The following is a 22,973-nucleotide window of genomic DNA, read 5'->3' on the forward strand; positions in this document are numbered from 1 at the left end:
CTAATTTTTGTATTTTTAGTGGAGACGGGGTTTCGCCATGTTGGCCAGGCTGGTCTCAAACTCTTGACCTCAGGTGATCCACCCGCCTTAGCCTCCCACAGTGCTGGGATTACAGGCATGAGCCACTGCTGCCCCGCCGATAAGTCTCTTTAACTCTCTCAGAGAATTTAAAAAGGTAAAAACAAAGAGAAAAAGGAAATTTAGCCCCCAGAAAAACTGACTGCAAAGTAAAATGTAGAGCTTTAAAATTCAGTGTTTTTCTTCTCTGAAGATACGCAGGATAGTTTGTCTCTGCTGCTTTTTATCATATAAATTGCTTTGCTTGAAAAGCAAGTAGGGGGTAAATATAGCAGCAGTATCTCTGATGTAACATTCTCTGACCTGTCCTGGACATGTCATTGACACTGTCCTTTAGAAAGGAAAGAGGAGAGAAAGTGTGTCCCTGCTACTGTGTGTAAGAGAAACTCCTCTTTCCAGCCATTATCATAAGCATACAGAATAAAAACAAAGGTCAGGCGCAGTGGCTCACATCTGTAACCCCAGCACTCAGGTAGGCAGAGGCAGGAGAACCGCTTGAGCCCAGGAGTTCGAGATTAGGCTGGGCAATACAGCAAGACCCTGTTCTCCACAAACAATAAAATTAAATTAAATTTAAAAAGGAATAAAAATTAAAAAGCAAAAGATGCTAGTAATTTGTCATGTCTCCTGTGTTTTGGTGTCTCTGGCAGGCCGGCCAGAGCCAGAGAGAGTCGATCAGCAGTATTTACTAAGGTGGCCAGATGCCCTGTGCTGGAAACCACACTCAGTTCAACTTCCAGTGCTGCCAATTGCATTTTGAAAAGTGTCCTGCCTAAAATAGTTTGTAGGTTACTGAATCCCACTTTCTCCTTACCCTTTTCACAGTTTCTTTTTTCTTTTTTTGAGAACGAGTCTCTCTTTGTCATCCAGGCCAGAGTGCCATGCAGCCTCCACCTCCCAGGTTCAAGTGATTCTCCTGCCTCAGCCTTCAGAACAGCTGGGACTACAGGCACACACTACCACGCCCGGCTAATTTTTGTATTTTAAGTAGAGACGAGTTTGCCCCATGTTGGTCAGTCTAGTCTCGAACTCCTGACCTCAAGTCCAACTTGGGCTCCCAAAGCGCTGGGATTACAGGTGTGGTGGGTGAGAGATAGACTTCATCTCAAAAAAAAAAAAAAAAAAAAAAATCAAAGTACTGGGCTAAAGGCATTCTGACCTGTCTCAGAGCACAGTACTGAAGAGCAGGAGTAGTTCATTGTTACTATTAGCTTATCATCCTTGTCAGTTTTGGCTTCTGTGTAGGAGTGAGTTTTCAATACAATGTTTCAAAGGCCTCAGCAGCTTCCCTCCTCCTGAGGGAGTGAGCCAGCGTCCAGGTGTCCCTGAAGAGCAATACCTACCCAGGCTCCCCAGGTGGCTTGGAGATGCTGAGGCTCACAGAGACAGGGAGGTCTTGTGGAAGGGAAGCCCTCAGTCCTCAGCCTCACGGTGCTGCCTGGGGTGAGCTCCAGGAAAAGCTTGCCTAATTCCTACCTAGAAAAACAGAGCTCTTCTCTGGAATTCAAACACAATTTAGAGAGGTCAGAGAAATTCAGAGCCTGGGGCCCTTTGTCCTCCTGGTGCCAAAACAACCATACATTCTGCTTTCTGCCTCACTGTTTATAAAGCACTGATAGGCAGGAGATCTGCATAATAGGTAGTTCACCATTCTTATTTTATAAAGTAAAAGCAAACAAAAACAGCCCAGAAAGAAACAGGCGAAGAGAAAGGAGAAGACACTAACATGGTTTAAGCACTCATGTGGCCTAGACCCCAGGATTCTTAGATCCCTCATTCCACTTTCAAAACCTCCCTGGAAGGAAGTATTGTTCCCATTTTATAGAAACGGAAGCTTACAGGCCAGGCGGAGTGTCCAAGTCACACAGCAACAAAGTGGCAGTGCCAGAAGCTGAAGTACATCCTTTGACCTCTATCAAGTAAATGGAGTGCAGATTCTACAGCCCCACATGAGGAAACCCAATCCCAGAGCGGTAACATGCCCTGCAGAAGGTCACGTAGCTAGTAAATAGCAGGCCTGGAATCTGACTGTAAATTCTCATCTGAAGCTTGAAGTGGACAGTCTCTGTTTTAACAAGATGTTTTGTTTGCTGGTGGGAAACAGAGCTTAGGGAAGAAAATGAGATGTCACGCATAAATTGATCTGTTTAGATTAGATCAGATAATTTCGGTGGGGGGTGTCACTTGCAAGGAGAGGTCCCTAAACCAAAACTCCACAGTACAAAATCGCAAAGCAAATGAACATGTTGGGTATGAAAAGAAATAAATACTGGAGGCTATGCTGAGCAAAGAACTAAATCTTAAATTTCACTACTCAGCCTTAATTGAGTCTTTAAAATAACTTTCTTTATCAACAAATGACATATGTTCTTAATACAAAATTTAAAAATACAACAGATATGATGTGAAAAGTCCCTCTCCTTCCCTCCTTAACCCTTTACCCAGCCTGACTGCTATAGAGTACCCAGAAACCTTGATTTGACCTAAATAAAGAGGGTTCTAGGTATTAAAAGAGGCTACTCTTTACATGGTGTGACCTGAGAAGTGTAGAAAGATCCAATGCTTTGTAAAAATACATCTCCACTGGCTTGGTTCTACCTTCCCTTTCTACCTAGCAAGAAATTCCCTTCCCCCCACTCCCTCCCCGTGAGAGGTAATTCTTTTTGCTAAACAAAGAGGAGGACATTACTTCCAGAACTACATAGGAAAAGCATAATTTTATCTAAGGGCCTTTCTCTTCGCCTTTTCATCGACCGAATCATTATTTTATCTGGTCTTTTTTTTTTTTTTTTGAGACAGAGTCTCACCTGTTGCCCAGGCTGGAGTGCAATGGTGCATCTCAGTTCACTGCAACCTCAGCCTCCCGGGTTCAGGCAATCCTCATGCTAATTTTTAAATTAAAAAAATTTTTTTTTGAGACGGAGTTTCGCTCATGTTGCCCAGGCTGGAGTGCAATGGCGTGATCTCGGCTTACTGCAACCTCTGCCTCCCGGGTTCAAGTGAGTCTCCTGCCTCAGGCTCCCAAGTAGCTGGCATTACAGGCACGCACCACCACACCCAGCAAATTTTTGTGTTTTTTTGTAGAGATGGGGTTTCTCCATGTTGGTCAGGCTGGTCTCGAACTCCCAACCTCAGGTGATCTGCTGGCCTCAGCCTTCCAAAGTGTTGGGATTACAGGTGTGAGCCACCCTGCCAGTGCCAATTTTTGTATTTTCAGTAGAGACAGGGTTTCACCATGTTGGCCAGGGTGGTCTGGAACTCCTGACCTCAGGTGATCCACCCATTTCTGCCTCCCAAAGTGCTAGGATTATAGGAATGAGCCACCATGCCTTGCCTGGCCCCCTTGTCATTTTTGTTCTCTCTACTCTCTTCTTCAAAACATACACCCATATGGGAAGGCCCTAAGGGACCCTCACTAAGGCTTAACTGATATTAGGATTTTATTTATTTATTTATTTATTTATTTCATTTATTTTGAGACACAGCCTCACTCTTGTTGCCCAGGCTGGAATGCAGTGGCACAATCTCAGCTCACTGCAACCTCTGCCTCCTGGGTTCAAGCGAGTTTCCTGCCTTAGCCTCCCAAATAGCTGAGATTACAGGCATGTGCCACCACACTTGGCTAATTTCTTTTTCTTTCTTTCTTTTTTTTTGAGACAGAGTCTTGCTCTGTCACCCAGGCTAGAGAGCAATGGCGTGATCTCGGCTCACTGCAACCTCTGCCTCTCCAGTTCAAATGATTTTCCTGCCTCAGCCTCCCGAGTAGTTGGGATTACAGGCTCCTGCCACTATGCCTGGCTAATTTTTGTGGGGTTTCACTATGTTGGTCAGGCTGGTCTCAAATTCCTAACCTCAGGTGATCCACCCGCCTGAGCATGAGCCGCCGGGCCTGGCCTGATTGCAGGATATTAAATATAATACATTTCTTCACAAGCCCCACATTTTCCAGAAGGGCTAGCTTGACAAACTAGAGTTTGCTCATGGGTGAAATATGAAGAATTCATAATCAAGTGGCTTTCTCCCTTCCCCAGTGCCCTGCCACTGATCCCTCAAGAACATAATTTAGGAAGACCCTCTGGGCTCAGGGGCTCACGCCTATAATCCCAGCACTTTGGGAGGCTGAGGTGGGCGGATCACTTGAGGTCAGGAGTTGAGACCAACCTGACCAACATAATGAAATCCCGTCTCTACTAAAACTGCAAAAAAATTAGCTGGGCGTGGTGGCGTGTGCCTGTGATCTCAGCTACTCGGGAGGCTGAGGCAGGAGAATCACTTGAACCCAGGAGGCAGAGGTTGCAATGAACCAAGATTGAGCGACTGCACTCCAGCCTGGGCCACAGAGCAAAATTCCTTCTCAAAAACAAAAAACTGCCGGGCGCAGTGGCTCAAGCCTGTAATCCCAGCACTTTGGGAGGCCGAGGCGGGTGGATCACAAGGTCAAGAGATCGAGACCATCCTGGTCAACATGGTGAAACCCCGTCTCTACTAAAACTACAGAAAATTAGCTGGGCATGGTGGCGTGTGCCCGTAGTCCCAGCTGCTCAGGAGGCTGGGGCAGGAGAATTGCCTGAACCCAGGAGGCGGAGGTTGCGGTGAGCCGACATCGCGCCATTGCACTCCAGCCTGGGTAACAAGAAAAAAAAACCCCCTTCCCAAAAAAAAAAAAAAAAAAAAAAAAAAAAAACTTAGGAAGACACTTTGCCCCATTCTTTTTTTTTTCTTGTTTGTTTGTTTTGAGATGGAGTTTGGCTCTTGTTGACCATGCTGGAGTGCAATGGCGTGATCTCAGCTCACTGCAAACTCCACCTCCAGGGTTCAGGCAATCCTCCTGTCTCAGCCTCCTGAGTATCTGGGACTACAGGCGCACACCACCACACTTGGCTAATTTTGTATTTTTAGTAGAGATGGGGTTTCACGATGTTGGCCAGGCTGGTCCGGAACTCCTGACCTCAGATGATCCACCCGCGTAGGCCTCCCAAAGTGCGGAGATTACAGGCATGAGCCACCGCTCCGGGCTGCCCCTACTCGTTTTATACAAAGTGAAATAACAGAAAGAAGTGAAGAGATTTTCTTGGGATGTTACCAATTCTCCACTGTTTAGCAGGTCTTCTCTAGCTTCACAACAGAAATAGCTAACGAGGCAGAGCTCACACCGATCTGGTTTGCCTTTCTAATCCTGAACAAAATCTTTATCTTTCCACTTTGAGTTTTTTGTTGTTTTGGTTTTTTTGAGACTAGGTCTCACTCTGTCACTCAGGTTAGAATGCAGTGGTGGGATCACGGCTCACTGCAACCTCCACCTTCTGGGTTCAGGTGATCCTCCTGCCTCAGCCTCTCCTTGAGTAGCTAGGACTACAGGCATGCACCACCACACCTGGCTGAAACGGGTTTTCTCCATGTTGCCTAGGCTGATCTTGAACTGCTGAGCTCAAGCAATCCACCTGCCTCAGCCTCCCAAAGTATTGGGATCACAGGCATGAGCCACCATGTTCGGCTGATATTTTGTAAAGAGAGGGTCTCACCATGTTGCCCAGACCGATCAAATTTCTTACCTATCTTTGTTCTTCGTCTTCCAGCATGAAAACTGTCTTTCTCTTTTTTTCCATTGAGATATAATTCACATACCATAAAATCCACCTCAGATGTGGATAAAATCTGAGGTGGATTTTATGGTATGTGAATTATAAAATCCACCTTTTAAAAAACTATCTTTCTTAGTGAAAGAAAGATAAATAGACCTTATATAGTGCACCAGCAATCATGATACTGCTTTCTAAAAGCAATGGCCTCTTGCCCTTCTTGAAGGATGGCAAGGGTTCCAAAGTCAAGGTAAAGAGAGAGAGAAATAGTCACAGCAGAAAGACAGAGGCAGGGAAATGCAAGGCACAGGCTTTGCCTAATCAGAAAGGAGTAGTTAATCCCTTTCAACTATTTCCTCTTCTGACTAGCTTGTCATTCCTTATTCACATTAAGCGATATTTTTTCAAATGCCATAGGCTGAATGAGATACAAATTTATTTATTTATTTATTTATTTATTTATTTATTTATTGAGACTGAGTCTCTCTCACTCTGTCACCTAGAGTGAAATGGTGTGGTCTTGGCTCACAGCAACCTCCACCTCCTAGGTTCAAGCAATTCTCCTGCCTCAGCCTCCCAAGTAGCTGGGAATACAGGCCCCCACCACCACGCCTGGCTAATTTTTTGTATTTTTAGTAGAGACAGGGTTTCACTGTGTTAGCCAGGATGATCTTGATCTCCTGACCTCGTGATCTGTCTGCCTCGGCCTCTCTAAGCGCTGGGATTACAGGTGTGAGCCACTGCGCCCGGCCCACAAATTTATTTTTTATGTAGTTGAGAGTTATGCTGCTCAGGCCCATTTTAAGAGTCTCTTGTGTTCTAGGTATTGTTATCTTTGGATATAATTTGTATCATGCATATGATTAAAATATAATCATATTCTAAATCAAAGGTCATATTTTGCTTTAAAATTGTGATGGAATTTTGTATGATTTTCTTTTTAAATTATTTGGGCCAGGTGGAGTGGTGCTCACCTGTAATCCCAGCCCTTTCGAGGCTGAGGTAAGAGGATTGCTTGAGCCCAGGAGTTTGAGCCAGCCTGAGCGACATAGCAAGACCTCACTGCAAAAAGGAAAGACAAAGAAAAAAATAAAACTGTGAGCAAGTAATGTTTACTTATTTATTTTTTTGAGACAGAGTCTTGCTCTGTTGCCGAGACTGGAGTGCACTGGTGTGATCTTGGCTCACTGCAACCTCGACTTCCTGGGTTCAAGTGATTCTCCTGCCTCAGCCTCCGGAGTAGCTGGGACTACAGGTGCCTACCACCATGCCCGGCTAATTTTTTTTTTTTTTTTTTTTTGGTGCTTCAGCTGTTGTTTATTGATATACAGGTAGGCTCTATAGCAACAGGCCTGGAGGTGTTGCAGTAGTGGGGGGAAAATGGAAGGTGGAGTGTTTGGTGTAGGACAGCTGAGTGGAGGGCAGGGACAGGTGCAAACTGGGGAGGCCCAAGGGGTTGGGGAAGCACGTAAGGGCCAGGGCCAGAGTCGGCTTAAATGGAACAACTGCCCTGTGTGCTAAGGCCCCTAACTCTCACTGGCTGTTTCCTGCCCCTAGACCAGGGTTGGGAGTCCTCTGGGCATCCATTTTCTAAAGGAACTGAACAGAGCACACAAAGGAAAGGAAGCTGTCACCCTCTTGCCATCTGGCTCCTGGGGCCTCCAGTCCGGCATTCCTCCTTCTTCCCTTGACTGGGTGGAGCCACATGATGGGCAGCCAGGCTCTGGGCGGTCCCACAGAGCAGGCTGTAAACACAGCCATGTTTCAGCGAGGCGTTTATCTTCTTCTCTGGTGTCCCAGCCCACTAGTGCCACATTACAGCCCAGAGTGAGCTCTACAAGCATTGCTGGCCTAATGGATGGATTAGGGGAATGGGGTGGGGCAGGGGCTGGAGGAGGGGCTCTGGGGTCCATCACGGCACAGCAACAGCACTCACGGTGTTGGTGAAGCCGGAGCCAGGGCGACACCCAGTCAGCACAATGACCACATCTCCCTTCTTGAAGCAGCCTCGGGCCTTGGCAACATTCATGGCCAAGTTCACCCGGAGGTCCACGTCCTCAGCCCAGGCCTCCTGGACGGGGTCCTTACACAGCCCAGGGAAGATGCCACGGTACAGGTGGGCCTGACAAGCTGTCTGGGGGTTCCATGTCACAGCAATGATGGGGGCACGTGGGTGGTATCTGGCCAACTGGTGAGCATACCTGCCACACTTGGTGAGGACGATTATGGCCCCACTGCAGCACTTGAAGGAGGCCTCCATGGCACCCACTGCAGTGACTTCTGTGGGGTCGCTGGTAATGGGCGCCAGGCGGTGGAGTTCCTCAAATAATTGCAAGTGGTAGATGGCGGCCTCTGCCTCACTGGCAATCAGGTGCTGCATGTGCATGGCCTCCAGAGGATAGTCCCCTTTGGCTGTCTCCAGACAGCATGATACAGTCAGCTCCATCCAGGACTGCACTGGCCACATCACTCCCCTCAGCCTGGGTGGGGCAGGTCCTCTTGATGATGCTATCCAGCATCTGAGTGGCACAGATGACAGGCTTCCCAGCTCGGTTGCACTGCCCAATCATCATCTTCTGAGCAAGGAAGACTTCTGCAGGAATTTCAATGCCTCGATCACCACGAGCCACCATGATCCCATCACTGGTCGCCAGGATTTCATCAAACCTCTGAACCCCCTCATGATTCTCGATTTTGCTGATTATCTTGATGTTCTTCCCCTTCTCTCCCAGGACCTTCCTAACTTCATGAACATCAGCTGCCTTGTGGATGAATGACGCAAACACCATATCGACATCCTGCTCAACCCCAAACTTCAGGTCCTGGATGTCCTTCTCTGACACAGCAGGCAAGTCACAGCAGCCCCAGGAAGGTTCACACCCTTCTTGCTGCCCAAGGAGCCATCATTTTCCACCTCTGTCACCGGGAAGTCAGCACCTTTCTGCTTCACCTGGAAAGAAATAAACCCATCATCCACGTAGATCTTGCTGCCCACTTCCACCACCTTGCAGATGTTCTTGTAGTCCAGCCATAGGATGTTCTCATCACACTTTTCCATGTAGGTGTTATCCAGCATGATTTTGAGAGTGGCTCCCTTCTTCAGCTCTACCTCTGCGGTGCCGCTGCCCTTCATGAGGACAGTTTGGATCTCGGGTCCTTTAGTGTCCAGAGCCACAGCAACGGGCCAGTAGAGGATGGGGTCAGAAGCAAAGTTTTCCGTGGCTGCGCACACATTCTTGATGGTCTCCGCGTGGTACTCATGAGTTCCATGAGAGAAGTTCAGACGAGCCACATTGATTCCAGACTTAATCATCTCCTTCAACGTCTCCACCGATCGGGAAGCTGGGCCAATGGTACAGATGATGCCAGTGTTCCAGGCTGTGATGGGTGGTGAGTCAATGTCCAGGCGGCACATATGCTCCAGGAATGCGTCAGCCGTGGCTGCATGTAGCTGCTGGGTCTGAATGAAGGCAGTCCCTGCTTCACTATGGGGCTTTGACGTGGTTGCTGAGGACCCTGGGTGCTGACAGACTCGGGCTACGCTGCAAACGTGAGGAGGTCTGTAGCCCCGGGATGCGCAGCTGCTGTGCCAATTTTATTTTTAAGTAAATAAAATTTTTTTTTTTTAATTTTAAAAGATGGGGTTTCACCATGATGGCCAGGCTGGTCTTGAACTCCTGACCTCAGGTGATCCACCCACCTAGGCCTCCCAAAGTGCTAGGATTATAGGTGTGAACCACCACACCCAGCTTTTTTTTTTTAAGTCAATAAATTTTTATTCAAGGAATTCCATGTTGTGATTTTTTCCACTGTCCATCAAAGTCACTTTAGATCATCTAAAGAGAGTGTCAGACTTGCAGAAAGGTTTAAAAAAAAAAAAGCAAAAAAAGTAAGAGTTGGAGTGAAAAGATTTATCTTCAGGTTAGCCCTTTTTAATGAAACTGATGCTTATTTTAATCTACTTGTCCTGTCAGCCCTACATAACAATAATATAAAAGTAAATTTTACATTTCCAGAGATGATTGTACAGTGAGTGAACATGAATGAGTCCTAGAACCAGCCTGAGTTAACGGCTACACACAAACTGCAATCCACAAGGGTTATAATTCACAAGGGTTACAAGACAAGGGCAAAGCACATTTACATGATTCAAGAGATCTAGGCTACACTGCCCAAAAGACAATTTTAAAATCTCATTGATTACCGATGAAACAGCTATTAGAAAAAAAAGAATATTCACATGGGGCTCACATTATATTTGTATTGCATTTCTATTACAGTTAATCAAATATTCCGAATAGGCTGATTGCTAGCAAGGTAGCAGATAGCAAACCTACCGGGAAATTTTTTTATGGTCGTGTCCACAGCAAATGAGAAAAAGCATTCTAAAAGCCTTGGTAATGCCCAGCTAATTTTTTATTTTTAGTAGAGACGGGGTTTCTCCATGTTGGTCGGACTGGTCTCGAACTCCTGACTTCAAGTAATCAGCACGCCTCAGCCTACCAAAGCGCTGGGATTATAGGCATAAGCCACCGTGCTTGGCGTAATGTTTAATTTATATTTGGTTGTTCCCCAAAATTATTCCATCTTGGGAATTTATATAGAATGAAATAAAAATCTAACTTTCAAATCCTTTTCAAACATAATAAACTTCTTCTGGATATTAATTATTTTATTTATTTGTACTTTTTAAAACCAGAACATTTATTGCATTACTAATCATTGAAATTCTTAAGATGAACTGGATGCAGTAACAGCTGCCCTCTTGGGTTTAGGTGTAGTTCCTTCACAGAATCCATGCTTGAATCTGCGGTATACAATTTTTAGGTGCCTCATTCGACCAGTCCTGGTGGTATTTCGTCTTTTAGCCTTGGCACTCCAGTTATACTTTCTCTTGTGCTTGGCAGGGTAGCCACATTTTCCACAGGTCGACTTTTGAAGGTGGTAGGCTTTCGAGCCACAGTGGCGGCACAACGTGTGCGTCTTACTGTGATGCTTTCCAAATGATGACGTTGCCTTCATCATCTCACTTCTGTGGCCGAGACCAGAGAGCTGGATATTAATTTCATAATGAATAAACTCATGCTCCATGTGTAGACATATAATTAAGAGCTTTATTTCAGAAAATCAATTGTGCACAAACATAACTTTTGTTTTAATGTTTGTATTAAATTTTTTTTTCACTTCAAGGTGATCCCAGAAGTGTTTAAAAAGTTAAACACAGTATATCACATAGTAAACAAATCAATCAATCGATCCAGGAAAAAGTGTAAATAGAAAAGTAAATTATTTTTTCTATCAGCCAATCCCTTACTCCAGAGTTTAGTAGCAACCACCATTGACAGTGTCTTTTTTTTTTTTTTTTTTTTTTTGAGACGGAGTTTCACTCTTGTTACCCAGGCTGGAGTGCAATGGCGTGATCTCGGCTCACCGCAACCTCCGCCTCCTGGGTTCAGGCAATTCTCCTGCCTCAGCCTCCTGAGTAGCTGGGATTACAGGCACGTGCCACCATGCCCAGCTAATGTTTTTGTATTTTTAGTAGAGACGGGGTTTCACCATGTTGACCAGGATGGTCTCGATCTTTTGACCTCGTGATCCACCCGCCTCGGCCTCCCAAAGTGCTGGGATTACAGGCTTGAGCCACCGCGCCCGGCTGCATTGACAGTGTCTTGTTCATCCGTCCAGAAAATTTACATTCATACTCTACCATAATACAACCAATTGTATAAAAATACAAAGATACCATTTGTACAAAAACACAAATTTGTATAAAATTATATTTTTATCCAAGAGTTACAGTATTATGCGCATTGTTATATATCTATCACATTGTTTTCAGATATTGCATAACATTCCACAGGATGAACTATAATGTACTGAGCTAGTGTCCTATAAACATAACTTTTTGGCCAGGTATGGTGGCCCATGCCTGTGATCCCAGCACTTTTGGAGCCTGAGGCGGGTGGACCACCTGAGGTCGGGAGTTTGAGACCAACCTGACCAACATGGAGAAATGCTGTCTCTACTAAAAATACAAAATTAGCCGGGTGTGGTGGTGCATGCCTGTAATCCCAGCTACTCTGGAGGCTGAGGCAGGAGGATCGCTTGAACCTGGGAGGCGGAGCTTGCAGTGAGCCAAGATCGTGCCATTGCACTCCAGCCTGGGCAACAAAAGCAAAACTCTGAAACTCCATCTCAAAAAAAAGAAAGGAAGGAAGGAAGGAGGGAAGGAGGGAGGGAGGGAGGGAGGGGAGGGAGGGAGGAAGGAAGGAAGGAAGGAAGGAAACCTAGGGATTTATGTGAGCCCATAATTACAGGAACTAGCTTCACTGGGAGAGGAAGCAGTGCTAGAGAAATCCTGTGAGGACACAGTATTTAAACTGCTACCTGAGGGACGAATAGAATTTAGGTGAGCAATGTGTGCAGAGTGCCACAGAGAAAATCTGAAAACACCATGTGAAAGAGTCATGTGGCAGGAATAAACTTGCCATGCTGGAGGAACAGTGAAAAAGCTGAGGTGGCTGGAACAGGAAACAGGAGGGAGAGTGCAGGTAAGCAGGGGCCACATCACACAGGCAGTAACTAATGCTCTTTTCTTTTTAAAAATGATTACTGGACAGTAGATGAAAGAAATGAAAACACACTGTTGGGGAGAATACATCAAACATCATTTCTTTTTTTACCCATTTTAGGTTCTTAGTTGAGACACTTGAAAACAACAGTCAGATTAACAAAAGAAAAACAAGTTTATTAACATGCTGTACCCAAATGGGAGAGGTCTCAGTTCAAAAGTATTTCTCTCTCCAGGCAGTGGCTTAGGGACCTTGTTTAAATATTATTTTAAACAAAGAGCCATGAATTTTTTTTTTTTTTTTGAGACAGAGTCTTGATCTGTCACCCAGGCTTGAGTGCAGTGGCATGCTCTCGGCTCATGCAACCTCTACCACCTGGGTTCAGGAGATTCTCGTGCCTCAGCCTGCTGAGTAGTTGGGATTATAAGCATGTGCCACCATGCCCAGATAATTTTTGTATTTTTAGTAGATACAGGGTGATGCCATGTTGGCCAGGCTGGTTTCGAACTCCTGGCTTCAAGCAATCCACCTGCCTCAGCCTCCCAAAGTGCTAGGATTATAGGCGTGAGCCACTGCACTCAGCCAGAGCCATGAATCTTACATGGTGATGAAACAAAGAAGAGTATGTTAGGCTTCCAAAAGGCAGGAAAATGTGGGAAGGTAAATTAATGGGAAGAGTAAAGCCTGCTTCTGGATCCTCTAGCACCGCTGTCTCTGAGCTGTTTCTGAGTTGATGAAGGCAGAGTTAGGAAGGGCAGTGTGCCCATGTGTTTTAACCTTTTAATTTTAACTAAAATCCCTAGTATTTTAGAGAGAAATATTTTGGTTTCCTTCAACACCCTAAATTTGTTTTCTGCAAGGTAATTGATCAAAATGCTTGAGATGAACAAGTTATCTTTCCTTTTTTTTTTGAGATGGAGTCTTGCTCTGTTACCCAGGCTGGAGTGCAGCAGTGCCATCTCAGCTCACTGCAACCTCAAGTGATTCTCCCGCCTCAGCCTCCTGAGTAGCTGGGACTACAGGCTCGAGCCACCATGCCCAGCTAATTTTTGTATTTTTAATAGAGACGGGGTTTTACCATGTTGGCCAGCCTGGTCTTAAGCTCCTGACCTTGTGATCCACCCACCTTGGCCTCCCAAAGTGCTGGGATTACAGGCATGAGCCACCATGCCCACCAAACCAGTTATCACTTCTACAACCAAATTATATCCCAAATCCATCCACTTCCCCCTTTCTCCTCCCTAGATCAAATCACCACCATCTCTCCCCTGGGCCACTGCTACTGGTCTTGTTCTCACTTTTACTTCCCACAGTCCATCCTCTATACAGTAGCTAGAGTGATCTAAAACCTAAATCGGACCACTTGAATTCTTTGCTCAAAAATCCTTCAATGGCTTCCCATTTGTCACAGGTTGAGTTTTCACAGATGCAGAGATTGAGTTTTGGATTCAAGATGTTATTAAGGTTTAACATCTGTGAAAGAAGAAAGAGAAATCTGAATTAGACAGAGGAGGAAATAAGTGATGCAGACCCAAAATAGCTTTGGCCCACCCAACAGGGAGCTCTGAAACAAGAATTGTCCATTAGAATTGTTTGATTAAAATGACTGGGGCTTTATAACCCTGATCACTTAGTCTCCAGATGTGGTCTGCTCCAAGAAGGGTATATCCTTAAGCAGTGAGGCTCTCTGTGTCTGACGCAGATCCTGAAAGAGCTGTTTGCTGACTACATGCTTCACATCTGGGCATCAAGTCCTGCCTTAAAGGAAGATGTGGATGGTACATCTCTTGTCCATCTCGCCACTGCATTTAGAGTAACAGGCCTTGCCAGGCATGTTGCGTGAGTCTGTAGTCTCAGCTACTGGGAAGCTGAGGGTGAGGACTGTTTGAGCCCCAGTGTTCCAGGCCACAGTATGTTATCACTGCTCCTGTGAATAGCCACTGTACCTTACCCCAGGCGACACAGGGAGACCCCATCTCTAAAAAAAATAAGTAAGTAAATAAAAGAATTTTAAGACCTTACAGAATCTAGTTTCTGTCTACCTTTCCTCTACTTGCCTTTGTTCACATTTTGCTCTAGGTACACTGCTCTCCTTGTTTCTTGAAGCCCATTCCTTCCTCAAGGCCTCTGTGCTTGCTGTTCCCCTTGCCTGGAATGGTATACTCCCAGTCTTCACATGGTTAGTGCCTTCTGAAGTTATGTGCCTTCCTCCTCATTTAGTGTTGCTCCATTTCACTTTCCTCATAAAATGATCTGAATTTTTATTTATATCTATCTCATCAAGTAGAATGTAAATTTCATGACAGTCTGGGTATGGTCTATTTTTTTTTCAGCTGTTCTAACCCCACTCAGTACCTAGAATATAGTAGACCACAAATATTTATATTGTTTTGTTTTGTTTTGTTTTATTAAGATGAGATCTTGCTCTGTGCCCAGGCTGGAATGCAGAGGTGTGATCATAGCTCACGGCAGCCTCAAATTCCTGGGCTCAAGTGATCTCTTGCCACAGCCTCTCAAGTAGTTAAGACTACAGGCTTTACCACAACACCTGGCTAAATTTTTTTTTTTTTGGGGAGATGAAGTTTTGTTCTTGTTGCCTAGGCTGGAGTGCAATGGTGCCATCTTGAACCTCGTGGGTTCAGGCGATTCTCCTGCCTCAGCATCCTGAGTAGCTGGGATTACAGGCATGAGCCATCATACCCAGCTAATTTTGTATTTTCAGTAGAGAAGGGGTTTCTCCATGTTGGTCAAGCCGGTCTCAAACTCTTGACCTCAGGTGATCCACCCACCTTGGCCTCCCAAAGTGTTGGGATTATAGGCGTGAGCCACTGAGCCCAGACTTTTTTTTTTTTTTTTAAGTCGGAGTTTCTCTCTTGTTGCCCAGGCTGGAATGCAGTGGTGCCATCTCAGCTTACCACAACTTCTGCCTCCCGCGTTCAAGCGATTCTTCTGCCTCAGTCTCCTGAGTAGCTGGGATTACAGGCATGCACCACCATGCCTGGCTAATTTTGTATTTTTAGTACAGACAGGGTTTCTCCATGTTGGTCAGGCTGGTCTCGAACTCCTGACCTCAGGTGATCCACCTGCCTCTGCCTCCCAAAGGGCTGGGATTGCAGGTATGGGCCACCACGCCCAGCCGAATTGTGGTTTATTATTCAAGCAATGAACTATTGTACAGCAATGAGAGTGAGTGAACTACTGCTATCAGAAACATGAAGAAACTTCACAAAGATAATGTTGAAAGAAATAAACCAAACACACACAAGAGTATACATTGCATGATGCCACTTGTATATATATTTCCAAACTAGCCAAAACTATTCGGTGGTATTTTTTTTTTTTTTTAAGATGGGGTTTCACAATGATGGCCAGGCTGGTCTTGAACTCCTGACCTCAGGTGATCCACCCACCTCGGCCTCCCAAAGTGCTAGGATTACAGGCATGAGCCACCTCGCCAGGCCTATTCAGTGGTATTAAGTCAGGACTGGTTCTCTATAGGAAGGCGAAGGGGGCATGAGGTAGGCTTCCGAAATGCTGGTAATAGCTTTCTTGACCTGTGTGGTGGTTATACAAATGTTTTTACTTTGCAATAATTCATTGATCTTTGATGTGTGCACTTATGATTTGTGTATATTTTATATGTGTATTATATGTTAATTTTTTTTTTGAGATGGAGTTTTGCTCTTGTCGCCCAGGCTGGAGTGCAAAGGCATGATCTCAGCTCACTGCAACTTCCACCTCCCAGGTCCAAGCGATTCTCTTGCTTCAGCCTCCCAAGTAGCTGTAATTACTGGATGCACCACCATGCCCAGCTAATTTTGTATTTTAATAGAGATGGAGTTTCATCACGTTGGCCAGATTAGTCTCGAAATCCTGACTTCAGGTGATCCACCCACCTTGGCTGCCCAAAGTGCTGGGATGATAGGTGTGAGCCACCATGCCTGGTCAATTATGTGTTAATTTTAAAGTTAAGCGTGAAATAAACTTGAGAGATTTATTTAACTAAAAACTCATGTGTAGTTGCTGATTTTCAATAAAATAATTTTCACATTTTGCCAGTTAGTATCACAGTTCCTTGTCATTTGGGGTAGTCTTTATATGTTGAAGTAATTTCTTTTGATTTTATTTCACGGTTTTTATTATAATGCCTACTGAATACACTATAACACCTATTGCTGCAGGGATGGGGGGCGAGGGGTATTTTCATGTGCTGCTACTGAAATATAAAGTGTTACAGTCTTTTTGGAAACCAATCTGGCAACAGCTATTATTTTACTTTTTTTTCCCTAGCAAACAATATTCTATCACAACAGCTATTATTTAAAAAATACATATACCTTTTGGCTGGACGCGGTGGCTCACGCCTGTAATTCCAGCACTTTGGAAGGCTAAGGTGGGTGGATCATGAGGACAGGAGATCGAGACCCTGCTGGCCAACATGGTGAAACCCCATGTCTACTAAAAATACAAAAATTAGCCAGGCATGATAGCATATGCCTGTAATCCCAGCTACTCAGAAGGCAGAGGCAGGAGAATCACTTGAACCCAGGAAGCAGAGGTTGCAGTGAGCCAAGATTGCACCACTGCACTCCAGCCTGGGTGGTAGACTGAGACTTGGTCTCAAAAATAAAATAAAATAAAAAATAAATAAAATACATATACCCTCTGACCCAGCAGTTGCAGTCCTGGGAATCTATCCTCTGGAATAAAACCATTAGTTTCAATAAAACTATTGGAGTAAAAACACTATAGGACATATGTCCAAGGACATTTGTTGCAGCATTTTAAGTGGCAACACACACACACACAAATTGTAAATACTGTGGATGTCCATCAATAGAGTGATGGTTGCAAAAATTATAGTACATTCACATTTTGGAACATCCATAAAAAGGAATGAATGTGTACTCTACCAGTTGACTTAGAGGGATTTTACACACAAAAATGTTTTGGGCTGGGCGCGGTGGCTTATGCCTGTAATCCCAGCACTTTGGGAGGCAGAGGCGGGTGGATCATGAGGGCAAGAGATCGAGACCATCCTGGTCAACATGGTGAAACCCCGTCTCTACTAAAAATACAAAAAATTAGCTGGGCATGGTGTCACGTGCCTGTAGTCCCAGCTGCTCAGGAGGCTGAGGCAGGAGAATTGCCTGAACCCAGGAGGCGGAGGTTGCGGTGAGCCGAGATCGCGCCATTGCACTCCAGCCTGGGTAACAAGAGCGAAACTCCGTCTCAAAAAAAAAAAAAAAATGTTTTTAGTAAAAGAGACAAAAAAGTAGTCACTTTTTAAATGACAAAAAAACTGCATTGAATATGTGTACATTTGTATTTGTCTATACGTGATTTTATGAGTACAGAGAAAAATGTTAACAAGTAGGTTGATACATTGGTTATGGGGGTGGAGGGGACAGTTGATGGGCTAGCAGATGGTGGGGGATGGTAGAGTCAAGGGAGAAAGAAAAAATAAAATAAGAACCAGAGGATTTTTTATAATCTCTATATGAACCAGTAATCTTGTATTACAGTTAAAAAATCAAATGCAGTCTTACGGGTATTGATATATTATACTGTGACCAAATTAAAGGACGTAATAATCCCAGTGTGCTTTATGCTGTTTACATCAAATCTAGCATATTGTACTAATTTCTGGACATCACACTACAAACAAAACAAATAACGCCCTACTTGTCACTGCCAAAAGAAATAAATTGTTTTTCTTCTAAAAGGAACGGTCCGCCAGGCACGGTGGCTCCAACACTTTTGGAGGCTGAAGTGGGAGGATGGTTTGAGCCCAGGAGTTTGATAGCAGCTTGGGCAACATAGGGAGACCCCGTCCCTAAAAAAGAAAAAAAATTAGCTGGGCACGGTGGCTCATGCCTGTGGTCCCAGCTACTTGGGAAGTTGAAGTGGGAGGACTGCGTGAGACCAGGAGATCTAGGCTGCAGAGAGCAGTGATCACACCATAGCACTCTAGCCTCAGTGACAAAGTAAGACCTTGTCTCAAAAAAACCCAAAAAATAAAAAAATAAAAAAAACAAAACGAAAAGAGGCAGTGGCTCACTCCTGTAATCCCAGCACTTTGTGAGGCCGAAGAGGGTGAATCACAAGGTCAGGAGATTGAGACCATCCTGGCCAATACGGTGAAACCTTGTCTTTACTAAAATACAAAAAATTAGCCGAGCTTGGTTGTGTGCGACTGTAGTCCCAGCTACTTGGCAGGCTGAGGCAGCAGAATGGCTTGAACAACCTGAGTGAGCTGAGATTGCGCCACTGAACTCCACCCTGGCGACAGGGCAAAACTCAGTCTCAAAAAAAGAAAAAAAAGAGGAATACTTAAAAATCAGGCAAACCTGGGTTCCAATATTATATCAGCCACTTACTTAGCTGTGTGGCCTTGGGCAAATTATTTAATCCCTCCATGCCCCAGTTTCCTCATCTGTACAATGGGAATGATTACAATGCCTATCCCTTAGGGTTATTGTAGTGTAATTAGATATACCTGCCAAGAGCTGCATCTAGAAGAAACTCAATAAAAATGTTTTCATTATTATTATCATTTTTGAGACCAAGTCTCGCTCTGTTGCCCAGGCTGGAGCACAGCAGCACGATCTCCACTCACTGCCACCTCTGCCTCCCGGGTTCAGGTGATTCCCTGCCTCAGTCTCCTGAATAGCTGGGACTACAGGCACCCACCACCACACCCGGCTAATTTTTGTATTTTCTTTTCTTTTCTTTTTTTTTTTGGAGACAGAGTCTAGCTCTGTTGCCCAGGCTGGAGTGCAGTGGCACGATCTCTGCTCACTGCAACCTCTGCCTCCTGGGTTCAAGCGATTCTCCTGCCTCAGTCTCCTGACTAGCTGGGATTACAGGCATGCACCACCACTCCCGGCTACTTTTTGTATTTTTAGTAGAGACGGGGTTTCACCATGTTGGTCGAGCTGGTCTCGAACTCCTGACCTGGTGATCAGCCCACCTAGGCCTCCCAAAGTGCTGGGATTACAGGTGTGAGCCACCGAGCCCGGCCTCATTTTTGTATTTTTAGTAGAAATGGGGTTTTGCCTTGTTGGCCAGGCTGGTCTCAAATGCCTGACCTAGTGATCCGCCTGCCTTGGCCTCCCAAAGTGCTGGGATTACAGGCATGAGCCACCGTACCTGGCCAAATGTTTTCATTACTAAAGTAAATATTTATTGTGAAAATTAGAATTTACATATAAACAAGAAAATAAAAGTATAACCATAATCTTACCTTCCAGAGTTAAACATTAACTTTCTGATGTTCATGCATTTACCCAATGTGATCTGAAAAATCATTAAGAGACCTGGTGATAGCTTAATTGGCACAAATTAGCAGCTACCCAGTGTGTGAAGTGTTGTCAGATGGAGAGAGGTAGATATATTCTGTGAGGCTCCAAAACCCACAACAAGAAGCAAGCGTTAAGATGAGAGCTGCCCAGCAATGGATTATGCTGCCCAACACCATACTGAGCTCCTTGTTACAACAACTGAGTTTTTGGCTTGCAACCATTTGATAAAAGGTTATGGAAAAGATGTCAAGTTGAATGACCTCTAAAACTCCTCCTAACTCTAACTTTTTTTTTCTTTTTTGGGACTGAGTCTCGCCCTATCACCTAGGCTGGAATACAGTGGCGATGGCTCACCATAACCTCTGCCTTCTGGGTTCAAGCCATTCTCCTGCCTCAGCCTCCTGAGAAGCTGGGGATTACAGGTGTGCACCACCACTTCCGGCTGCTTTTTGTATTTTTAGTAGAGATGGGGTTTCACCATATTGACCAGGCCAGTCTTAAACTCCTGACCTCAAGTGATCCACCCGCCTCGGCCTCCCAAAGTGCTGGGATTACAGACATGATCCACTGTGCCCGGCCATAACTTTAACATTTTTCTTTTTCTCCCCCCTTTTTTCTTCTCTGACTTCCAGCAACTCCCAACTAACTCTAATATTTTATCATCAAGAAATACTTGCTATGTATACATATATTAGATTCACAGCCTGTATAAGACAATTTGTGTGATTCTTACTTAGTAAATACTGGGTGGTAAAGACAATCCCAAATTCATCCCATGAAAGTTAATAGGAAATTCCTAGCAGGTCATAGGTCAGGTAGAGGATCTCTCCTTCATGAAACACTGAGGACGTGCAATTCCACCAATTAAACCCACTCAATCTGGCGAAAGAAATCAAAGGGAGGGGGTGGGCTTGGAAAGAGTACATCTTATTGTCAGGTACAATTTGTTTGATTTTTTTCATACTTGAGGTTTGTTCTTGGGAAGAATTCTTGACCTGGCAAATATTCATAGTAATTACTCAGGGGAAAGGAAAAAGAAGAAACAAACAAACAAAAAATACATTAATGCGGTCGGAAAAAAAAAGCTAAGAACATGGTGTTGGTGGGAGAGAAGACTAAAGGTTTGTGGAAGACCCACCCAAGTGCTTTTGATGTTTGACCAATTATTATCTTATTATTCTTCCTGCTATAGATACAGCTGCAATTTATGTAACAGGATGTTTAAAAAGATTAAAGAGAAACTGTAGTAGGCTTCTGAGATAAGAGTCCCTAGAATATGCATTTATGGACGTTTAGAATATAAGTTCCTGTACATTCTTAGAATAAACCATCTATTTGTTTTCTTTTTTTAAAAAAGAAACAAGCACAATTTGTATTTCAATATGGCTGCTTCCTTCCAGCAAGTGATATGGAATAGCAGACAAAGACAGCAGACAAATAACAGAGCAAAGACAAGTTGGTGATGGTTCAAACCGTGGCCCATGCCAGTTTTTAATTAGCTTTGAGCTTTGAACCTAAAATGTTTTATCTCTACATTATACAAGTGTTTGGAATTTATTTGGATTCAATTTGTTCATCAGAAAATGGATTATTCTATGATACAAGCAGGAGAGCTGTGTGAAATTTGTGACTGCAATCACTCAATGTGAAGATGACAGTTTAAAAATTTTTTTGCTAGAAGAGTGTCTAAGTGTTCTATAAGGCCGGGCATGGTGGCTCATGCTTGTAATCTCAGCACTTTGGGAGGCCTAGGCGGTGGATCACCTGAGGTCAGGAGTTCGAGACCAGCCTGACCAACATGGTGAAACCCCATCTCTGCTAAATATACAAAATTAGCTGGGCGTGGTAGCGCATGTTTGTAATCCCAGCTAATTGGGAGACTGAGGCAGGAAAATCGCTTGAACCCAAGAGGCAGAGGTTGTGGTGAGCCAAGATCGTGCCATTGCATGTCAGCCTGGGCAACAAGAACTAAACTCTGTCTCAAAAAAAAAAAAAAAAAAAGCGTTCTATAGATGTCCCAAACATACAGAGTGACTTGCTGGCATTTGAGCCTTTTTGCCATGTGGAGTGCTACCTTTCGTTACATCATAAATTGGCACTGGGAACTCGATAAAAGGGCATTGGGGCACAATTTCTCCAAGTTTCTGATGTTAGTCATGAATTAATTGCTTGTTAATTTTGATTCTCCTAGCAACCTAGGGTAATATCTACTACATAGTTGCTCTTTCTCTCTCACTGTATTTGTGTGCATATGTATGTGTGTAATTTTTTTTTCTGAACTTTCTTCTGTTTTATAGTAAGTTATAGACAGGATGCCCCTTTCCCTTAAGTACTTCAGTGTATATTTTCTTTTTCTTTTCTTTTTTTTTTTTTGAGACAAAGTCTTGCTCGGTCACCCAGGCTGGAGTGCAGTGGCGCGATCTCAGCTCACTGCAACCTCTGCCTCCCAGGTTCCAGCTAGTCTTCTGCCCCAGCCTCCCGGGTAGCTGGGACTACAGGCATGCGCCACCACGCCCCGCCAGTGTATATTTTCTAAAAACAAGGATATTCTCTTTCATAACCAGAATTATAAAAATTAAGAAATCAATATTGATTCAATATTTTCTAACCTACAGGACTCATCCAAATTTGCTCACATGTTCCAGTAACGTCCATTATAGTAAAATAAATCCCATATCATACATTGTGTTCAGTTGTCAAGTGTCTAGTCTCCTTTAATCTGGAATAGAATTTCCAAATTTTGTCTTTCACAATCTTGACAAGTTTGAGGAGTTACAGCCCAGTTGTTTTGTAGATCCCCTAACTTGGGTTGTCTGTGTTTCTTCATGATTATATTGAGGTATGCATTCTTAGCAGGAGTAGCATAGAAGTGATGTTGTGATCCATACATAATATTAGGAGTTGACTTGTTTCATTACTGCTGAAGTTAACTTTGATTACTTGGTTAAGGGGATATCTGTCAGGTTTCTTCACTTGAAAAAGACCATTTTTCCTTTTATAGTTAACAAATATCTTATGGGGAGATACTCTGAGACTATGTAAATATCCTCTTCCACTGGCCAGGCATGGTGGCTCACACATGCAATCATAGCACTTTGGGAGGCTTGGCCGGGCGGGGGGGGGGGGGGGATCACCTGAGGTCAGGAGTTCAAGACCAGCCTGGCCAACATGGTAAAACCCTGTCTCTACTTAAAATACAAAAATTAGCTAGGCATGGGCCGGGCGCGGTGGCTCAAGCCTGTAATCCCAGCACTTTGGGAGGCCGAGGCGGGTGGATCACGAGGTCAAGAGATCGAGACCATCGTGGTCAACACAGTGAAACCCCGTCTCTACTAAAAATACAAAACATTAGCTGGGCATGGTGGTGTGTGCCTATAATCCCAGCTACTCAGGAAGCTGAGGCAGGAGAATTGCCTGAACCCAGGAGGCGGAGGTTGCGG

General features: G+C 44.4%; 1 non-coding gene and 2 pseudogenes across 7 annotated transcripts in view; all 3 read right to left on the reverse strand.

Annotated features, from left to right (window-relative positions):
* Nucleotides 1-6,957: 6,957 nt before the first annotated feature.
* Nucleotides 6,958-9,252, reverse strand: LOC116531208 (annotated as a pseudogene). The gene has a single exon (XR_004260313.1). The product of XR_004260313.1 is annotated as a pyruvate kinase PKM pseudogene (transcript).
* A 277-nt stretch (nt 9,253-9,529) lies between these two features.
* LOC116531085 overlaps nt 9,530-22,973 on the reverse strand; it is a 68,878-nt pseudogene continuing 55,434 nt past the window's right edge. For 4 of the 5 annotated variants that reach the window (XR_004260258.1, XR_004260257.1, XR_004260256.1 and 1 more), the window contains 2 exons: nt 13,594-13,702; nt 9,530-10,691 (listed from right to left, as the gene is read on the reverse strand). The product of XR_004260258.1 is annotated as a 60S ribosomal protein L37 pseudogene, transcript variant X3 (transcript). Of the gene's footprint in view, nt 10,692-13,593; nt 13,703-20,266; nt 21,308-22,973 lie in introns of those variants that run through there. The other variant, XR_004260260.1, reaches the window with a different exon arrangement.
* LOC116531241 lies at nt 9,944-10,064 on the reverse strand. The gene has a single exon (XR_004260329.1). It is a non-coding gene; the product is annotated as a small nucleolar RNA SNORA32 (small nucleolar RNA).

This window comes from Sapajus apella, unplaced genomic scaffold, assembly GCF_009761245.1.
Source record: "Sapajus apella isolate SASKATOON/1434 unplaced genomic scaffold, GSC_monkey_1.0 scaffold69, whole genome shotgun sequence".
Taxonomy (NCBI): Eukaryota; Metazoa; Chordata; class Mammalia; order Primates; family Cebidae; genus Sapajus; species Sapajus apella.